Source organism: Paroedura picta, chromosome 5 (genome assembly GCF_049243985.1).
Source record: "Paroedura picta isolate Pp20150507F chromosome 5, Ppicta_v3.0, whole genome shotgun sequence".
Taxonomy (NCBI): Eukaryota; Metazoa; Chordata; class Lepidosauria; order Squamata; family Gekkonidae; genus Paroedura; species Paroedura picta.
Genome location: NC_135373.1, coordinates 65,129,934 through 65,152,386, shown reverse-complemented (window position 1 = coordinate 65,152,386; position 22,453 = coordinate 65,129,934). Strand labels below are relative to the sequence as shown.

Below are 22,453 nucleotides of genomic sequence, written 5' to 3'. Positions count from 1 at the left end.
TGATTCCCTGCTCCTCCTCTGCATGCAGCCAGCTGGGTGAACTTGGGCTCCCTTCTGGTAGGAAAAAGCAGCATATAAAACCCAACTCCTCTTCTTCTGATCTGCTGGGGAATTATAGGTGGTGGGGGTGGTTGAGGGTTGTCTTATATGTCTCCTACCTATTGCACTGGAAAGTGCTGTTAATTAACAACTGATGTATGGCAAAGTTGAAGAGTGATGAACAGAGTCGGTTTGCTGTTGCTTGCCTCTATACAACACCCTTGGATTTTCTCAGTGGTCTCCCATCCAAATACTAACCAGGGACAATCGTGTTTAGCTTCTGACAAGATCTGATTAGCCAGGACATCCAGGTCAGGGCCTCCCACCTATCACTTCCCCCCAAAATGAAGTTTCTAAATGTCTGTTTACTGTATCAAATGGGTGAAAACAATTTAGTTGCATTGTTTATTAGGAGAAAGCAGCGGGCAGAAAAAAACTGTTGTTCATCATTGCCTGGCAATGCCTGGCAGTTTTGCACTGGAGACATAGTGCCACAGATCCTCAGCCTTACCCCTGCCAACACAATTTCACAGGAATTCTGACCCAGGTGAAACAAAGAGTAAGACTTTCCCCTCTCTTTGAACTGAGACTTTAATATCATAGAATCTGGTGAATGTACAGGAAAACCACAGTTGTGGAGCCAATGACCAAGAACTGTAGTGTGGCCAGGAGATCATATGATTGTATGTTTGTCTAAGCAAGAGACATTCCAAGGAGGCTTGCCATTGTCTCACTCCACGTCATGAACCTAGTTTTTTTCCTTGGAGGTCTCCTACCCAAATACCAACTCCTCTAGTCAACCCTGCTTAACTTTTGAGATCTGATGAGATCAGGTATGCCTGGGCAAATTTTAACAGATGGAATTATGAGATTTTTGCCACAGAGAAAAATGTTTGATCTCGAAGCACTTCACACCCCCATTATGCAGATTTCCAATATCCAGTGGAGAATGTTAGGTCAAAATGATATTCCTAAATCTGCAGATTCCTAAATCTTTAACCTTTTCAATAAAAGCACCTAGAGGCCATTTTAAATGTAATGAGAGTAAATTTGATTGTTTTGATATTACTAAATTATTTTAATCTACCATTTTCAGAATAAACACACTGTAAACCGATTAAAATCCAAATGAGCTGCTAATTGAGTCAATTTGAATAATTTTAAAAGCTTTTAGTGATGTAAACAGTCTTTAATTTTGGGATTAAATGAACCTTCAGAAAAATTGTGCAGTGATTTTTCTTATTTATTTCCTTTCACTTATTGTTTTCATTTACAGTTGATTCCCTGTGCAGTGTCCTTGGTTGTTTTACATTAATTACTTGAGCTCTTGACAGACATTCTTTTGTGATTTGCAATTGATATACTTCCCCATTAGTTCTGTACATGGTTTGAGAGCACTTTACGAGTTGCAATTGTATTTATTTTAGAGGATAGACATAAGAAAACCTTATCAGTTTTATTATTCACCTTAGTTTATACTTGACATATAATTTGGAATGGCCCATCATTAACCACCTTTGGATTTATCTTATTTTTTGGTTCTTGGTCATTTTGATTACCGTATTATTTCTTTTTTCTGGTTGCCTAGTTTTAGAATCATGCTGTGATTGGTCAAACCTGAGGGAGGCTGGCATAGCCGTAAATCTTCTTCACTCCTCTGGTTGCAAAAGGTCAGCAGGACTGGAGTTCTTTGACAACCTGGCACAGCTAATCTTCTCTACATGTAATCTGTTTCTTCTTCCTCTTCTGACCCCTGAAGAGACTCATAAGTTTATACAGTCCTCCTTACAAGTTTCCCATTTATATTCATTGTTTTGTATTCTATTTCTTTTCTGTCTTCTGCTAAACTTCTGCTGTTGTTAGAAGAAAGATCCGTCTTCCCCCCACCCCCCTTGCAAATACCCTGGCCTCTTGTCAAGGCTCATAAAATCCTACTATAGCCCAGACTGTAATAAGTATTCAAGACAGGAAGGGCAGAAATGTAAAAAAGTTAGCATACTTCATTCTCTTCAACTCCCCACAGCTCTCAGACAACCTACTGTTTACAGCTAATGTGAATAAAAGATGTATGATGCCACAAATATAATAGAACTAAACCATCTATCTCTGAGAAATCATAAGATACTGCTCTCCCCCCACCTTTCATTCATGATGTTTTATTTCTAATGGCTACACACAATCTTCCTGGTACATGCAGCTGCCATTATGCCTGAAAGGAGCAATACATGCATTTTACAGGTTCTCATACATGTATTGAGACTAAATACATGCACATTGCCCTTTTACCCAAAATGGTGATCACACATACATGTGCTAAAATATAGATCAAAAAGGCTTGTCTCTCTCTCAGGGTGATATTATCAAATTTGCATTTTAATATACTGAACCATCACACCACCAAACCTGGCATGACCAATTTCTGTATTTTTAAGGGCCAGCATGTTCTCCAAATAGGTGTCTGAATGATTTTAGATATTTATATCCCTCTTTTCTCTCCAACAGAAATTCAGCACTTTACAGCAGTATTCACAACTCTTCTACTTTAGCTTCATGACAACAACTCTGTGAGGTACAGAAGGCTGAAACTGGCTGGCCTAAGGTATCCCAACCAGCTTCCAGGGCAGAATTGAGATTAAAACCTCTGATCATAGTCCAACACTCTAACCCCTATACAAGTCTGGCTCTTTTTTGAAGGCTGGGAGCTGCTCAATTTCCTGAAAAATTGAGATTCACAATTGATTATTCTTTATATAAATAACCTCTCTGGGAAGTAGTGCTAGATTTCCATACCCGTTTTTTATCTGTTCCTAGACTTCAGCAAACCTCCTGAAAATGGTACCCAAGCATATACTAAGGCAGTTATTCCCATTGTGGTATCCATAGGCATGATGCCACCCATCAAAGTGTTTCCCAGTGCCTACTTCCCTTTTCTCTAAAACACACTTCCAGACGGCCAATCTTGGCATTCCTCCAAAGAAGGAGGTGCTTCAGAAAAGCCCAAGGGGCACCACCATCATTGGATGATGATTGGCATGTAGTCGATCTCTAGACAGCTGTTTTATTGCATACCTATTACCTGTTCTCAAAATTCCAAAAAATCCCTATCCTAAGGACTATGATGGTACAAGGACTCAAATTTCAGATTCAGGTTCAAATTCCTGCACTACTTTGACATTATCTCTCAGGCTGTTTTACTTCATATAATGGTTATGAGGAAGAAGATGAAGATATACCACTAATAAAAAAGAAAATAATTTAAAATTTGAGATCTGTCCTGGGGCCTGTGTTGTTCAACATATTTATAAATGATTTGGATGAGGGATTAGATGGGGTACTTAATAAATTTGCAGACTATACTAAACTGGGAGGGGTAGCAAACACAACTGAAGACAGAATCAGAATACAGGATGATCTTGATAGGCTCAAGAAGTACGATAAACTGAATAAAATGAAGTTCAATTGGGACAAATTTAAGTTTTGCATTTAGGTAGGAAAAACCACTTACATCAGTATAGGATCCAGGAGACTTGTCTTGGCAGTAGTGTGTGCGAAAATGATCTAGGAGTCTTAGTAGATCATACATTTAACATAAGTCAGCTAAAAAGGCAAATGGGATTTTGGGCTGCATCAAATGGAGTATCGTGTCCAGATCATGGGAGCTGATGGTATTGCTTTATTCTGCTCTGGTTCAGCCTCACTTGGAGTACTGTGTTCAGTTTTAGGCATCACAGTTGAAGAGGGATGTAGACAAACTGGAGCGTGTGCAGAGGAAAGCAACAAAGATGGTGAAGGGTTTGGAGACCAAGACATATGAAGAAAGGCTGGGGGAGCTTGGTCTGTTTAGCCTGGAGAGGAGATGGCTGAGAGGGGATTTGATAACCATCTTCAAGTATTTAAAAGGCTGCCATGTAGAGGATGGAGCACAGTTTTTCTCTGTTGCCCTGGAGGGACAAACCAGATCCAATGGGATGAAATTAATTCAAAGGAAATTCCTTCTAAACATTCAGAAGAAGTTCCTGACAGTTAGAGCGATTTCTCAGTGGAACAGGCTTCCTCGGAAGGTGGTGGGTTCTCCATCTTTGGACATTTTTAAACAGATAGCCATCTGACGGAGAGGCTGATTCTGTGAAGGCTCAAGGGGGTGGCAGGTTACAGTGGATGAGTGGTAGGGTTGTGAGTGTCCTGCATAGTGCAGGGGATTGGACTAGATAACCTAGGAGATCCCTTCCAACTCTATGATTCTATGATTCGAAGAATTTCTCTATAAGAAGCATCAAACTGATGTGGCTTGGCTTTTAAAATCTGACTCAAGACTTGATGGCTGCTTTGTAATCAGGCTCTTTGTACTTCCTTTTATTTTTAATTCCTCAATTTGTGGGTGTTGTCTTTGTATTTTAACACAGATAATAGTTGCTTCACCTTTCAGCAAGCATAAGCTGGTTATTAAACTACTTTTTCTACAGCAGATGAGCACTACTACAGGTCCTGGTGCCAGGAAGCATTGGCTGTTCTGTAGCCAAGCTTCACCATCAGAATAACTCTATGGCTGCAGCCAGTTTATGGTATATTGTTTCCCTCAACCAAGGTGTGCCTTTGCCACTTCCCACACCAATACTAGTCAGAAGCAAGATGAACCTCTGGTGCCCTTTGCCACTTCCCACATCAATACTAGTCAGAAGCAAGATGAACCTCTGGTGCCCTTTGCCACTTCCCACATCAATATTGGTAGAGCCAACAAATCAAAGAAATAGATAATAGATATTTCTTTTATTTGTTGGCTCTACCAATATTGATGTGGAATGTGGCAAAGGTTACGAGGGGTTAAGTCTATACTAAAAAAGTGAAGGGCAGGGGGCTTGCCCAGCAGCTTTGTTTTTATTTTCCAATGAGCTGATTCCTCTTTGGTTCCTGTCATATGAAGAAAAAAATAGTCCAAAATCTTCTTGATATTTTTATATGCCGGGAATCATCAGAGATGGTACTCTACTAGATCAGATTTAGAGTAGCAGAGTAATTTATCTTCCTGTTAAGTCATCTATTTGTTAAATCTGCCAAATTGCTCTTTTTTGGTTCATTATACCAGAGCCAAAGCTCAGAGCCCTTCAAATAAGCACCCATCACCAGGCAAAAGGAAGGCTGGGGAGGCAACCAATTGTTAGTCCAGAAAGAAGACAATCTATAGATAGGTGCTGTGAGATAAAATGTATCCAAAAGGAAAGAATACACATTATTTTATTTGATTTAGATGAAAATTAGAGTTTTCTTGGAAGAAGCAGTTAAATTAGGCATAGTTCAATGTTTTATCTCTGCACTGTCATAAATCTCTTAAGTTCTCTGTATCTTAATACAGTCTATACATCTTTAGAGATTCTCTTAGACCGATTATGCACTGGAGGTTTCATGCTGGGCTGCAGGCTGGAGTTTTAGTCATGGCAGGTTGCCCCACCTCTTCCTGCACCCACATGGGGGAGCATTTGGCCTGGTGCACCTCATCCACCCCCGATTTGGCCTCCTGCGCAAGAGCTGGGGAAGTGAAGTTCCCAGTGCATAAACGGTCTTACTGGTGAAGTCAAATACTAATGTGAATCTGCTAGCATTCCAAGATAAGTTATAATTCCAAGGTGGATCTTTAAAAATGAGCCAAAAGATTACAGAGCAGCAGCCGGCTCAAGGTTGACTCAGCCTTCCATCCTTCCGAGGTCAATAAAATGAGTACCCAGTTTGCTGGAGGGTAAACAGTAATGACAGGGGAAGGTACTGGCAAACCACCCCATATTGAGTCTGCCATGAAAACGCTAGAGGGTGTCACCCCAAGGGTCAGATATGACCCGGTGCTTGCACAGAGGATACCCTTACCTTTACCTTTTAACTAGTCTAAGGTCACCCTGCTGTCTGCATGTGGAGGAGTGGGAAACCAAACCCGGTTTTCCATATTAGAGCCCACTGCTCTTTAACCACTACACCATGCTGGTAAAAAGCCTTCTTATTCCCCACTGACTTTGGTGTTATTAGAACTTGAGACTGAATACATTACACACACATACACACATGTGGATTCACTTATCAGTTGGATCTCCCCTACAGGGGAAATGTAAGGAGAGAGGAATAAATTCTCTCTATCCGGCTGTGAATACAAGCCGGGCTTGTAGGAACAAGCCAAGCTGCTTAAGTGTGTTGGCATTGGCCCAGCCAAGCCACAGTTTGAGTGACTTTGGCAGAGACCTCCCCAGTGCTTTGACTGCTACAGAGAAAGGTACCAGGGCCGCTTCAGCAGCACACTATTCCTGAATCCACTCCAAACAGCATGTTCTAGAAGGGAAGTGCCAGGGCAACAGCAATCAACAGACTGTTATTAGCCCCATTTATCTATCATCTGAATGAATCAGAAAACCATGCTTTCTTGCTTAGGATATTTATTACAAAACACACATCCTCCAGTGCTTGTCAGGTTCCTTCAACATCTCAGTAACAGATCCGCAACTGGCCAAAGGGTGGTAATGCAGCTGCCAACTTAGCAGAAGTCAGGTGACAAAATAGGTTCCTCATGAATCTATAATGTTGCCGACTCCTGACTCTGAAGTGTAGTGGTACCTCAGTTGTACAATTCTTTACCCAAGCACAGAACGAACTTTCCGAATAGGCCCCAAAATGTCCATCCCAGCCAAAGGTGGACATTACCTTGCAAGCTTTGCAATATTTTAATGAAACTACTGAACGACTATATGGGGTCATTGTAAAGACTAAGAATATTAACCATTTTATCAGTTCTGAGCAACTGCTTTAAAGTGTAGGTAGCCCAGTGGTCACTCAGACCCCATTATGCCAGCTTGCAGTGGTTTTGCCTGTTCAAGCATTCTCACAGGAAATTATTATTCATATGACTCAGAAAATGGGTCATCTGAATAATGCTTGAACAGGCAAAGCCACTGCGAACTGGCATAATGTGATCTTTATGATCGAACACCAAGTATTTAGAAAATGCACAGAGTTCATACTGACTTTTTCCTCCTCCACTTACAGAAAGTAATCTTGAAACCTCTCAACAAGAAAAACTCCCTTTGAAGAAACATCTTCCTCCCAGTTAGTCATGCTTATTTAAGCATCACAGAGAACACAAGTCAATTGTTTTGGGGAACTACAATGACCAAATGTCAGCCACAGTTACTCCCACTCCAATGAAATCAATGGGTGATTGACAACTCTCTAAATTCTCACTGGTTTTAATGGCATATAAATGTAACTTAAACGTTCTTGGATCAGGGTCTATGACAAACTAGTGCCAAAAAGAAATTATTTGACTATGGTAATCAGAATTTGATATCACATAATTTGGGAATACTAGAAAAAACTGTGCCTGAATTATTTTTAAAAAGAGAAAATTAGTGTATGAATTTCTGAGTGCACAGAATGCAGTTATATTCCAGAAAATTTATATATTTTGTATTGAGAAATAACTGATTGAAATAGGCTTACCTAGACTTATAAAGTAGAATGCTCAAATAGAGAACACAATAATTTCTGCTTAAATTATATACATATGTACATGTTGAATGATAGTGACATTCCAGAGGTCGCTTGTTCGGTGGCCCTTGCTGATATTATCAGAGAACATGGCTTCTTTTGAATTTCTCAATTGTTCATCCGTCCTTAATTGCTCTTTAGGTAGATTTCTGGTCCTCAATAGCTTCTACATTGGATTCAGAGTTACAGTATCCTTCACATAAACAATGTGAGACAGCAGTAAGAGCCCCTAACTATATCTCCTTTCTTGTTCCATCCCCATTTTAGTTCCAGATGGATAGCCACATTAGTCTGCAACAGCAAAATACAACAGGAATCCGGTGGCACCTTAAAGACCAGCATGATTCATTCCAGCACAAGTTTTTGTGAGTCAACATTCATTCTGACAGGTGCATGAAGCAGTCATCCATTAGGCAGACTACAGAAAATACGTTGCTCAGGGTGTTGCAGAGACAAACCAATTTTAAAAAACTATTCAGTCAAAAGAATTAATCCATCAACTCACTGGATGAAGACTGCTTCCAACTTGCCCCCTTTATAGGTGACCTGTCATATAAACAAAGGAACATCTCTTCTGCCATTGCATCTAAGCCTCTCACTGAGGCAGTAAAGGTGTACCTGGCAGAACACACATGAGCCAGGGCTTGTGTTTAACTTTCTGCATGGAGAATTTTGTATGAAAAAATAGTCATTTGCTGTGTGAAGTGGTTCCATCTTAACACAGGATTGTTACCTCAGTGAAAAGCAGGTTGCAATCTATCCTCCAGTTGAACTAGAGTCTTGCTAGTAACAAAAAACAGAGGGAGAGCTAGATCTGTTAATTTAGGCTGCTTGTCCCTGACACTCTAACAGAAGGCAGAACACTTCTGATCTGACAAAGCTCACCTCTTTTTGAAAATGGACGTCTAAGGTTAGCTGTACCATATGCTTTTTTCCTGATGGTATAGCTGTACTGAAGACGGAATGATTTAGTGTCTCATCCATTTTGTTTAGAAAATGCTAGACAAATAAAAGTCATACATTTGACTTTTAATCCACAAATCAATTAAATTATTATTTTAGCTCCTGCCAGTCCCCTTCTCTCCTCAGTTGGCCACTATGTTCCCACAAACTGGGCAGTCTTCCCCCAGTGCCACCTGAATTGCCTTTCATTATCCTCCTGCTCCATCCTTGACTCAGGAAAACAAGGAATCTGGCCACCCCTGACTCTATGGTTCGCCATCTCCAATCAGGAGTTAGGTATGGCTAGGGAACTGGCAGACCCTTCTTTTTTGATGGGGGCTGCTTGTTCTATAGTGTCCTCATTGTCTGGAACACATAAATGCATTTAAAGACCCCGAACTAAAACCCAGCCCATACACACACCTATATGTAACACTTGAGGAAATCTGTCTCATTGTATCTGAACAGATGTGCATCTAAACATGTTATGTTTCTAAGTTCTTGCTTATAGCCAGAATTGAACTTTGTTGGACAGAAGAAGAAGAAGAAGAAGAAGAAGAAGAAGAAGAAGAAGAATTGGTTCTTCTACCCGAAGGAGGCTCAAAGCGGCTTGCAGTCGCCTTCCCATTCCTCTCCCCACAACAGACACCCCGTGAGGTGGGTGAGGCTGAGAGAGCCCAAGGTCACCCAGCTGGTTGCATGTGGGAGAGCACAGAATCGAACCTGGCATGCCTGATTAGAAGTCCACACTCCTAACCACTATACCAACTGGCTCTCAGTGGCTCTTAAAGATGCCACTGGACTCAAACTTTGAGTCAATATATTTCTAGATTTACTCAAGTATGGGAGTCTCTTCTGTCCTTTGGATTTCAATCTCAACATCTACATGCATGGCAAAAAATACACTTTGTAGTGTTACATTGTGTATTACATTTTCTAAAGACATATGGAAAAAGAGTCATGGGTGAAAGAGCTTTGAGAGGGGATAAATACATCTAGGTAAGCTGTTGGGGGGGGGGAGAACCACAATTATTCTTGCTTAATTAGTACTGAAATAAATAAAAGGAATTTACTTAAAACCTGTGATTTAGGATAGAGGAGGCACGTCTTACAACACTTGTATCTTTTCTATGAAACATTTGAGTATTATATTTGAAGCTTTCTTTTTTCAAAATGAATGAGAAACATATTTTTCTACAAAAGACAGACTGAACGTATTCAACAGAATGTTTAGTGGCAGACACCAGACAGGAGCAGTCAGTAGCCTTTTAATCACGCTTCTTCTTCCCCACAATTTAAAAGTTAATGCACAGCATCATTCCATTTTTCCCTGCTCTGTTTGTGGGCAGAGAGAAATCAGGAGGCAGTCAATGCCAATTTATCTTCGAAAGAGAACACATGGGATTGCCCTTTCAATCAGCACCAAATTGTCCCTGAGCCTTCAATAGACCAATACCGAATTACAGTGTCAGAGGATGTCAGTATATAAAAAGATTTGCAGCTTTACAAATTTTATCACTTTGAGATGCAGCAAGCCTGATGAGTCTCTATATGTCATGAGGAAGGAGCCCACGATTATCGTTTCGGAAAACTCTTTCAAATGTCATCTTTGAAAGCACTCAAGGACAGACCTACCGACAGCATCATCTCCTATCATAATATGCAATCATTTGAGAAGCAGCACCTGCCCCTTCTTTCTATTCTCAATATGTATCAAAAGCATATCTTAGACTTCACAACTTTACCCATGAGTACCTTCCTTCCCTCAACATCCTCCTCCCCCCACATACTTCCCGTAAGCTGTTGCACCTTTCCTTCTCCTTTTCACCCTGGAACTGCTATTTCACAAACTACCAGCTTGCTCACTAGCAAAAGGGGGAGTGGGTATCCCTTGTGCCTACCAAAAAGGCTGCATTGAGGTACCAGTGTGGACAAAAGGCACATGGAAAGAAGGTTGTAATGAGGAATTGGGAATTAATAAAGCTACTTTCACACCCTAGATAGTACACCTTAAATACATTTGAGCAATCATTTGTAATGGATTTTCTTGTTTTATATACAAAATCCAGTTGCAAACAATTGCTAAAGTGCACTGAATGTACATTATCCAACATATGCAAAAGCTGCCACTAAAAAATAAACAAACTTGGAGCAGGAAATGGAGAGGGGAGGGCAGGTGCGAGGGTAGGACAAAGCTGCCGAGACTATGGCACATTTCCCCCTCCATACAGTCTTATCCCTGGTTACTCACCGATGGGACGTACGATTTAGGGATATAAACCCAGTTTTAGCAAATCCCAAAATCGCAAGTTGAAAATGGCCAAATCACAACCCAGCTACTCGATAGCTTCGAGATGTAGGTGATGTCATGTGAAGAGGGCTCTAAAAGCTGCCAGCATTCAAAGGCTGTCCAGGAGCATTTTCCTCGTACGGAAATGGTCTCTCATCAAGCATTGGAACTGGACATCCAGGACTGGAATTTGCTTAACAAAAAAGGACTGGAATTTGCTTAACATTGGGGGCCATTCCGCACCGGGATCCATGTTGTAAATTGTTTGCGGGATGAAAAATCGCCATTTTAAATAGTGGAATTCGTTGTTATGCATACCTGCCTTCGTAGTGGAATCCAGTTGCGTTTCTATCGTTTCCCACAGGGTTCCGGTCTCGGCAAAAATCACTAGCCAGGAAGCGCTATTGCCGAGCTTGTCCTGCCCCTGGCCGTCAAGCAGCCAATGGGCAGCCGTTATCATGCTCCCAAACAGCCCCTTTCCCTTTAAGGAAGGTTTAAAACACACACACACACACACACACACACACACACACACACACACACACACACACACACACACACACCCATTGCAACGAATCTGCGTTGATTCGTTGCAACGGAGAGACCCATCCAGCTAGCAGGTGGTGTTTGAACTGCCGTTTCATCGTTGCCACGCTCCCCCCGAGTGAAAAAAAAATCCCCCCCCCTCACGGGCGCGATTTTCGGCCGGAAACAGTGTGAAAAATAAAGGGAAAATAAACCAGCAAACGGGCTTCTGTGTTGCTTGTGCTTAGTGACTTTAAACAGAGGGACTGCAGCTGGGGAAGCCTCACTGGGTAAACGAAGGCTTGCCAGTGCATTGATCTCCGCTCGCTCAGAGAAAAAAAAAATGGCGATCGCTTCGCCGGAAGATCAGAGGAGAGAGCCAGGGGGAGGGACTTCGCAGAAACCGCAACAATGGTAACGCACAGAACTTTCCCGCTAGTGTTGCAGATTGGTTGCAGGAGTGTAGCGCTTTCCAGAGAGTGAATCCACTTTTTGGGATTTCCCTGAAAGCGCTACAACAAAGCGCTTCTTGCGGATCGGTTTCAGGAGTGTTGCAGATTGTCAACGGCGTTGTGCATAACGGCAAAACTGTAGTGATTTCAATTAGTAACCATTGTGCTATTTTGGACAAATGCGGAACCGCCCTGGCTCTCCCAATGTTTGTTCCGGGACTGGAACAGAGATTTATGTGGAACTCTCTTTACCATCCTAAAGTCACCTTGACTTCACTGTCAACTGAAGGTACTGGGAGGGCACAGGTGTTGGATTATGTACCACTTCTGGCAGGTTTGCAAGGCACATGTAGCACAATGACAATTCATACGTTCTGTTTTACTAAAAGGAGGATATGGCAGCAGCTACTGGTTGTGGCAATTTCGTTCTAGCTATGCTTCTGTCTCAAATGAGTCAATGAATGACCATTCCATGAAATTATCTTGGTCTAGCCCTATTGAACCTTTCCTTTTGAAAAGTTTTGGTCCAGTTATAGGGATGATGCATGCAGGCTTGGAAAAATATCAGCTCGTCTTTGGAAAGATGCTGCCAGCACAAGTAGTACTGAGGGAGAAGAGCCAATTGAACTATTCAGCCAGTAGAAAACTAGATGTTCAGTGCATGTGCTACTTTTTAGATGAGAACAGTTTAATCCTCTTGTTCTTTCATCAGACTGTCTCCATGTTCATTGTCACAGTATTACTAAATTCATAAATCTGTTTAATAAATACAAGTGGATTTAAAGAATTGCCCAACTAAGTCATTTTGTTCAAGGGATCCCTGGACTTCCATTCTGATAACAGCAGTTTGGCAAACCTCACTTAAAGCAGATTTTCAAAATCAGTTTGCAATATGGCATGAGTGGTCTTGTTTTAAAAGGAACACAGGGGAGGAAAATGTGCATGCCAAACCTGTTGGGTGCTTCAAAAATAGATTTTTGGCTTTTGGCCATAATGTTTTATATAAGCAAATGTGAGCCTGTATGAACGAACTCTGGAAAAATAGCCTTTAATGTATAATTAATGTATAATTACACCTATCCAATGCATGTGAAATATCACTGCCACATCAGCAGGTCTATTCACAATCATTTCACAAAAACTGGGCTTTACAAGATCATTACAAGAGGCATAGCTGTTGATGGAAGCTATCCTTTCAGCCGACACTGGATAATGCATGTAATTTGGACCCGAAGCTAATTTTTTCCCTTGGAAAAGGACACACGGAAGATGCTAAAATTAGCAACACCACATGTGTAGTTGATGGCATATGTTTGTTATATAACAATGTTAAATAAGGATCTAACATTATAAAATAAAGCTTTTCACATGAGAAGCCAAGTTTGCTTCTCTGTATTTCAGATGTTAATTTTAAAACAGCGCAGACAACTGGGATTAGATTGGTTTCCAAAAGCTTCCCATCTGGCTCCTGGCATACCCCTTAAACTGAACACTATGTACCCAAGCCAAGAAATGAGCATGGGGCATTGAGCAGCCAATGTACAAAGCCTCTTTTGCACTCTTTGACCTGTGCCTCAAGTCACATGGGAGTCCGTAGGTGGAGCTAATGCTTCTTGGTTTAAAATATTGCCCCTTTAGCCAACCACATCTATTGGAGTCTTAAACTCTTCCCTTGTGTAGAAGAATTTAATGTCAGTCAAATAATGCTATGTAATTTGTATATAAATTCATTTAGATGGCTTCCATTTCATTAAAATCAAGCATAGTGATATTGCTTCAGTTTAGGATTACTTATGAGACTTCCTGCAAAAATTATAAACCGGCTTTTTGTTTTGCTGTTCCTGTATTTAGCCTTGAACAAGTAGCCAAACTGGCTGAAGCTAACTAGTTTGATTGTTCAGTGTTAAAACAAGTTATGCATTGTTGGTTTTATGCTCAGAAAACCCCAGGAAAGAACAGTGCAAAATCGGCTTTTATTTTTCATTGCATACTCAAAGGAACATCACACTTTAGCAGATAAAATGCAAGCATTACAGTAGAGTCATGTGTTTACTTACATAAGCATAGTCTAAACTGGTAATATCCTGTGACATATCAAATCTCTGATCTGGAATTCAGTGAATCTGCAGATTTCTCTTTGTGCAAAAATTCTAGTTAAACATTTTACAAATTTCAACCCATTATGAATTCAACTTAGAAATAATGTAGATTATTAGTCCATTAGTTCCCAATGTTCTTGATTTATACCAGTATACTTTATGTACTGTATCTAATCCTTTCTAGATGGATTATTTTAAAGAAAGCTTTAACTTAACTACTGAGTGATTATTGGCTGAGGAATATGTGGGTTTCATTCTAAATTTGGGGATAAATAAACAAGCTGCTGGTTTTCCTTTACAGTATGAGTTTGAGTCCTGCAACAGAGAAGAGGGGAAGACTGGGCAGTCATTTGATCTTTACCTTTAAATACTTAAGGAAGAATTTTGATTTAGAAACCCATGTCCCTTACAGAAGATCTCAGGACAGGATTTACAAGCTCTACAACAGAAACTGTCTTTATCCAAATGATGTTTGGCACATCAGTTTCAGAATGAAGGCATAAAAGCTCCTAATAAAATGTTTCTTTCTGAAAGAGGCAGCTTTTTTATATTTGAAATGCAAAAGTAATTTTACTATCTCAAGGCATTCTGGAGTTAAAAGTGTCAGAGATCAAACATTAAAATGCAGGTTAAAGGTGGCAGCAGACAGCATATTTCACATGCCAAATTTTACAAATGAAAGAAACACCAGTATAATATAACTTGAATCACTTGCTGAAATTAAAAAGAAAATTAAAATGAACTAGTCACATTTGGACTCTGTAAAGGCTAAAGGTAAAGGTATCCCCTGTGCAAGCTCCGGGTCATGTCTGATCCTTACAGTGATGCCCTCTAGCGTTTTCATGGCAGACTCAATACGGGGTGATTTGCCAGTGCCTTCCCCAGTCATTACCGTTTACCCCCCAGCAAGGTGGGTACTCATTTTACCAACCTCGGATGAAAAGCTGAGTCAACCTTGAGCCGGCTGCTGAGATTGAACTTCCAGCCTCATGGGCAGAGCTTCAGACTCCACGTCTGCTGCCTTACCACTCTGCGCCACAAAAGGCTCTCTGTAAAGGCTAGAGAACATCAAAATCAGATTATTTGTTAAGCAAACAAAATCCATAAGAACAGGAGAAGCAAAACTAAGAAAGGCAGTAAATATGTGGACTTTCAAGAACAACTCGGCACATGAATATGAAGCAACATTTAAAAGAAAATTAGATGATAATCAGTACTGCCCCCCCCCCCCCCAACATCTTGGTAAACAGAAAAGAAGTTGTGGATTGTTCTTGGAAAGTAAAAACAGGGAGAGTAAAAACTAAGCAGAGTTTCTCCAATCTAAAATGGTTAATTTCAGTGCACAGAGTAGAGTGCATAGTATTGTACAGAGAGTAGTTTAGATGGAGTAGTGATTTCCCCATTTCTCCCCTCCAACTGTAACCCTAAACACTGCTCCTTTGGAACAGGGGACCTCCACGGATAGCATAAGGGGAGAAGAGCCGGTTTTTATATCCTGCTTTTCACTACCCGAAGGAGTCTCAAAGTGGCTTACAGTCACCTTCCCTTCCTCTCCCCACAACAGACACAGACATCCTATGAGGTAGGTGAGGCTGAAAGAGCTCTGACAGAACTGCTCTAACAGGACTGTGACTAGACCAAGGTCCCCCAGCTGGCTGCATTTGGAGGAATGGGAAATCCAACCTGATTCTCCAGATTAGAGCCTGCCACTCCTAATCACTACACCACACTGGCTCTCAGAGGTCAGCAACAAGAGAGGGGATCACTGGGCCCACCCGAGTGACTTTATACTATTTGTTTTACATATGCATACAAGCAGTGCAAGAAGCATGACCGTAAGCCTGCCCTAAAAGCCCAAATGACATTAGACCCCTGAAAAACTTTAACAAGCCATGACTTAAAACTCACAATTCCATTTCTTTGGCAGTACGCAAATTCAAATAGCTTCTAATTCTCTGTTCCCTTTTCATGGTACCATGAGTGTTGCGTACTAAAAGATGAAGAGAAACTCCAAGCCATGAAGGACCATTTTCTTTAAGTTTTAAGTTTGTATTAATCATTCAGACTCAGAGCAGGAGGACTCACTCAGGCATTATGCCACACTGCCTCCTGGTTTTTTTGCCACAGGCTGGCTCTCCCAATGTTTTCCAGCAACCACACAGGGAGCCTTCAGCCCACTCTCCCCTGTTTGCACCCAGGATTTGTGTATGCACGGGATAGCCAAGGGACAGGAAGTCAAAACTTCCCACCATTTGTTTTACTCGTCAACCATCATCATATGGCAAGAACTCCCCAATGCCCCCCGAAGTCTGAAATAATTATTATCACAATTTATCACAATTGTGTTGTAATACATAACTGTTACAACACAAATAAGGGGATAAAAAAGTAATATAAATCATGCCATTCTCCATACACCCCCCCCCACATACACACACACATAGACAGCTTTTCTCCCCTTATGCAGGACCAAGCCCCAACACACATACTGATGGATCCTGGGATGGATCCTGCTGCAGGGCAACTGAGGGCCTGAGTCAGGCCAGTCCTGGGACTACCATGGTCTGGGCCCAATTCCTTGCAGAAGCAGGAATTAGCCCTGAGCACAAACAAGAAGTGATCACAACCTAGTCCAGTGTGCAAAAGTCATCTCAGAAGACTTTAGGGTCAAACGCAGAACAATATGACCATGAGCTATCTTCTGGTTGGCACAGATGCAGCCACTTGTCATTAAAAACCATAGTGTTTTAATTTTTAAAAGCAAAGATTAAAGAATATCTGAGGATGATTTTATTCCTGTCCTTTCTGGACAGGGCTCAATGCTTAGACTGGCTTCCAGAAATCTTCTAACGAATAGACATAAAATAGCATCTTTTTGCATTCGTGTTTCATTCATTCAGCCTCTGCTAAAGTCAGCTTTTATGACTGTCTCCTGTTATACCACATTAACGAAAGAAAATCATTGACTCAGCCCACCATCCTCCTATCCCTGTATTCTGTTCTCCCCCTTCCCCTGCAGCAGCTGCGAAAGCGAAAGGAAAAGCTAAACATGGTGAGGTGCTGCCATCTATTTGTTGGATAATGCAAAAACAGTTTGTGTAACAGGTACAGACAACCAGGTGAAGAGAAAGTTATTGCTCAGCACTCAAGTTTATGTGCTAACACTCTTCCATATTACTAAAAGACAAATCATTTAAAAAACAAGCCTCAGAATCAAAACAGCAACATATGCATTGCAAATTTGCTTTCAAATGGTCAGCTTGATATGCTTTAGTCTAGGCTTACCATAAACGTGAAGATAGAACACACAATTTATCTGGTGCTACAGGTATCTCCCAGTGCCTCTACAATTTTGTCACCCTACAGCAGCCAGCACTAAGCAAATCACTCATCCTGGAACAATATAGGCCTCTGTAAATCACAGGTGCATGTACCCATCGTTTTCAAATCACAACACTATCCACCTGAATTATGTACTTTATACAGAAAGGTTTCTGCATTATATATAGCACACTAAAAGACTGTAAATATACAGCAGCCAGTACATGATTTTGATCAGTTCTGACCCCCCCCCCTCAATTTTACTATATTCCCTATTAATAATTGGAAGCAGCTGGAGGTGGTCAGAAAATCTAATGCTGCAAGAAAACCTTCAGTCATGCCTTGCATTCGGCCCTTTCAAAACGCAACCAAAAACAATAGCTCTCGTGGAGAACTGACAACCTACCGTAGTTTGATCCCAAACCATGAGTCAAAGGTTACTGTCTTACAGGAAGATAGATTACAGATTCAGATATGATGGTATGGATCTTCACTCACTTTTGGTTTTCGAAGGGCACTCCCAATCGAGTCATATTGTAAGGAGGATACAAACCTACACATGTAATAAATTTTCAGACCACAAAGTAATAATTTGAGCAATCCAAGGATAAGATAGTTCTTCTGAGGTCCTGCTTTGAGTCCTTCCTTTTTTGAGGTTGGACAGCTGGTAACCCCAGAGAGGGCAGGCTTGGTTATGGCTTCCAAATTATGCAATTCCGTCTCCAAGGGTATTCATCTGCCCCTTTCTACAACGGTCATCTGCCAGTAGGTGCAGACTTTTTGTTTCATCTGGCATATATATCAATGAAAACATTGTCAAAGCAAAGGCTGCAAAAATGCCCTTTGATTCAAAATTCTCCCTCCAATGTATCTATTCATGCAGTAAAGGATCCTAGTGCAAAGACAATAGGATGTCCACAATTATGGATCCTAGGCCATAGACAGAAAACATTTTGCTGAGCCTTTGGGGGCTATCTAAACATTTGTTCCAGTAGTCCTACAGAACTACTTCAGCAATCTGCAAAGCTCCTTATGGCATTCCGCAGTGGGAAGCGAGGACCGAGTCTTGTAGGAAGGGATAGTAGAGAACTCTTTCATCCACCTGGTTCGTAATCTTATTTGTTCATGACCACCAGAATATCTCCCCTGAATGTTTGTTAGTTTATTTATTCATCATAGTTATATACCACCCTCCCCGAAGGCTCAAGGCGGTTCACATGTTGAGGTTATGGATGCTTTACGTTCTGTAAGACTCAGATTATAAAACAAGTGATGTTGCTTGTCCACAATTTCATCCAGAATACAATCATGACAGTACTCAATGCAATAGCCCAGTCTAGAGTTTTGACCTTTCAGGGGAGATTGTAAAAAGCCTTTCTTTGTGAACTGCTGTGTGGATGGCTGGTGTATGCTACTTCTGGTGAGGCAGTAAAATTATTCAGTTGGAAACAAACCTCCAAATCACCATAGAACTATAATTTGTGAAGATCTGATGGGACAAGACCAGCTTTCCTTACTGGTTCAGCTAGCTTGAGTGCTTTCTGCCATGAATATGTTCCCAGAATGGGCTCTGCATAGTTACAGAACTCCCATATAAGGGACTGTATGTAAACAGTGATGCAGTGCTACTCCCCTCTCGCCACTATGATAAAGTTAAGGTTTTGCTACTAATATTCTTCATACAGGTCATGAATAGCCAATGTCATGTATAAACCTTGCAAGGCTAAAAAGACATGCCCCCGTCAGACAAAATGGAGATTACATTCTCTCCATATTGTGACTCCATAGCTAGCTAACTCATCAAGAAGTGAGGGAAATATTTTTACACACAATCTCCAACAGATCTGTATTTAGAATTATTCCATGCATTAGAGTCTTGTTAAGAAATACATTAGCTAGACATTAACTCAAAGATTTAGAATTTAGATAAAAGCACTCTAATTAACTGGATATTCCCATTGTTCAGCCTAATGTAATTCACATGCAGAATAAAATGAGGATATATTGCAACCTTCCATCAGCTGTTGAGCAGGAACAGAAAGGGAAAGCTAAATTCTTGTAGAATATATAATCAACATTAAGTTTAAAAATGTTAACCTTTAAAAGTGTAGCATAATAAACAAATCACATAGTGAATAATGGCTAGATAATAAAAAGAACAGCACTCATTCTGAACAAGTTTCTTTTTTCACATCAACTATGTACAGTGAACGATGTGCAACCCCAGATAACTAAATGATAATGCTGACAAGTAGAGCCTCTTGTGGTGCAGTGTGGTAAGGCAGCAGACATGGAGTCTGAAGCTCTGCCCATGAGGCTGCGAGTTCAATCCCAGCAGCTGGCTCAAGGTTGACTCAGCCTTCCATCCTTCCGAGGTCAGTAAAATGAGTACCCAGCTTGCCGGGGGGTAAACGGTAATGACTGGGGAAGGCACTGGCAAACCACCCTGTATTGAACTGCCATGAAAACGCTGGAGGGCATCACCCCAAGGGTCAGACATGACTTGGTGCTTGCACAGGGGATTCCTTTACCTAATGCTGACAAGTGCAATCAAAGAAGTATTCAGAATCACAGAATTGGAAGGTACCTCCAGGGTCATCTAGTCCAACCCCCTGCAAAATTCTTATAATCAACAGCCTACATTCTAATAGGAGAGCCAGCTTGGTGCAGTGGTTAGGAGTGCAGACTTCTAATCTGGCGAGCTACAAGAATCTCAGGGCTCTCTCAGCCTCACCTACCTCACCAATTCTTTTTCTTCTTCTAATAGCAAAGAAAGTAAAATCTGAGGATACTCAAATCCAGTGGAACGGTGAATGGGCAAGACAAATCTTTCTGTAAATCTGAGCAATGCCTAAAGTATGCATAAAAATCTGAAATTGAATATATATATATATATATATATATATATATATATATATATATATATATATATATATATATATATATATATATATATATATATATATATATATATATATATATATATATATATATATATATATATATATATATATATATATATATATATATATATATATATATATATATATATATATATATATATATATGGAAGGAAGGAAGGAAGGAAGGAAGGAAGGAAGAGGGGGAAGGCTCTTTCTGGGGCTCTTTAGGCTTTTGAGGGAGGACTCATTGGGGCCAGGCTTAGCTAGAATTGCCAGCTCCAGATTAGGAAATTCTTAGTGATCTTGGGGTGGAATCTAAGGAGGTCAGTTTTGGAGAAGGGGAAGGGTCTTGGCTATATACAATGCCGTGAACCCCACCCTGCAAGGCAGCTATTTCCTCCAGGTGGACAGATCTGTTGTCTGGAGATCAGTTGTAATTCCAGGAGAATTCTTGGTTACACCTGGAGATTGGCAACCCTAGGCCTGAGTAACTTGATGTCAGGCATACCTGCTTGTGACTGTTCTACAGCAGCCACCCTATGAAAGCCAGTGTGGTGTAGCAGAACTTCAAAGTAATGTTTGGGGAACCTAAGTTAGAATCCCCATCTGGCTGTAGAAACTCACTGAGTGATTTTTTTTCATCATAACCTACCTCAAAGGGTTGTTGTGAGTAGAAAAAGGAGAAGAGGGAAACAATGGTTCCCACTATGGAGAAAGGCAGGGTATAAATGAAGTATAATAAATATAACAGAAAATGGGAGGCAGATAAAAGGTAGGCTGGTGAATGGCTGAGGAGAGAATGAGGCAGGGAAGGGGGGAATAAATGGGGGTTGCCAGAGGGAGAGAAAGAGGAAATGGTGGGGGAGGGGGAGGATATAGGCAAAAGTGAGGTACTGTGGTCACACTCCAACCAGGCAGGGTCAAGTCCTCAGGCCCCAGCTGGGGGAGTGTCCACAAAAGGGGCACAAGAAGATTACAAAAACCAGGGAGCTGGATACCCCAAACTCCCTGTTGATAAGTCTGCCCTCACCTCTGAATGTTTCCCTAGGCTTCTAAATCCCAGAAGCAATCTTGGGGCCTGTCAGGGACTTAAGCAGACGTCTTAACTCTATTTAGAGCTATAAGGGCAAAAAATAGAATAGTGGAGTGACACAGAGAAAGGCACAGGGTTACCACTAGGCTTATTCAAGAGACAAAGTTAAAAATTATTTTGCTTTTACTAAGGTTCACATAAGTAGATATATATTACCAGCACTGAAAACAAAGACATGGTAAATTATTGCTATCTAATACTGTTATACTCACTTAAATACAAGGAGCAGCAAAGTTCATAAACAGTGTTTCAGAGACCAAAGTTTCAGAATGGGCAAACCAAGTGCACCAAGCATGATGCAGACACAAGATCTGTGCAACAAAAGGGTATAACAAATTCCTTTGAATTCCTTTATGGATTAATCCCAGAGATTCTCAACACAAAAGCCAATCATGTTAATTTGCCAAGTAATTAACAGGCCAATGAGGATTCTGATGTTAAAACAGATGAAAACCAATCAAAGGTTTCAAGTTTAAATGCTGGTGTCATTGGGGCCTAACTTCATGAGGCTTCTTTTCTCAAAACACTTAATAGCTTACAGCTGCTGTTCATTTACTTATCTCTCCAAACCTAACACTCAAGGTTACAGGTGCAGCAAATCAACACCAAGTCACTGGCAACTGGAACACATCATTTCACAGAAGAAGAAGAGGCCTTTGTGGCCAGTTCTAAACAGAAGCAAGAAAAAAAGAAGCCATTATTTTACTACAGGTGCCCACTCAAGTCCCTGAGGGTTCCCTATCATGCAAGTGACCCTTGCTCAGTGGCCAGCACCACACAACTGGGACATAGTTTTCCTGGCTAGAGGCTACTGCAGGATCAAAGGGGAAACTGAAGAAATAAGGTCAAATGACTGTACATTCACTGCTTGATGGGAAGGAGAAAGCAAAAGTATAGGAGAGACTATGGGGCTTTCAGGAAAATAGGAAATCATGTGGAACTGGGAATGAGATGCCTCCTGCAAGTACTTGTGGGTTCTTGCTTGTGCACTTCTAAATTCTCTGAGAAGGGTATAATTAAGCTTAGGACTGTAATGTAACATCCTAAAAACACTCACTAGTATGAAGTAGAACTTACATCTGAGTGGATATTCCTGGAATTGAGGCTTAAGAATTATTTTAATTTGTTTGGGCCAGCATGGTGTTATGGTTAAGAGCAGTGGCCTTTAATCTGGAGAACCAGGCTTAATTCCTCACTATGCCACATGTGGCCAGCTGCGTGATCTCACAGTTCTCAGAACTTTCTCAGCCCCACCCGGTTGTGGACAG

At 41.0% G+C, this 22,453-nt stretch overlaps 1 protein-coding gene across 4 annotated transcripts in view; it reads right to left on the bottom strand.

Moving 5' to 3' along the window:
• GRM8 (glutamate metabotropic receptor 8) overlaps window positions 1–21,618 on the bottom strand; it is a 685,094-nt gene extending 663,476 nt beyond the window's left edge. The window contains exons 1-2 of one of the 4 annotated variants that reach the window (XM_077338334.1): window positions 21,398–21,618; window positions 14,800–14,926 (exon numbers count right to left, since the gene is read on the bottom strand). The gene's annotated coding sequence lies outside the window, so the exon portion shown is untranslated. The remainder of the gene's footprint in view (window positions 1–14,799; window positions 14,927–21,397) is intronic. The other 3 variants (XM_077338332.1, XM_077338336.1, XM_077338339.1) reach the window with 3 other exon arrangements.
• Between the last annotated feature and the right edge of the window lie 835 nt (window positions 21,619–22,453).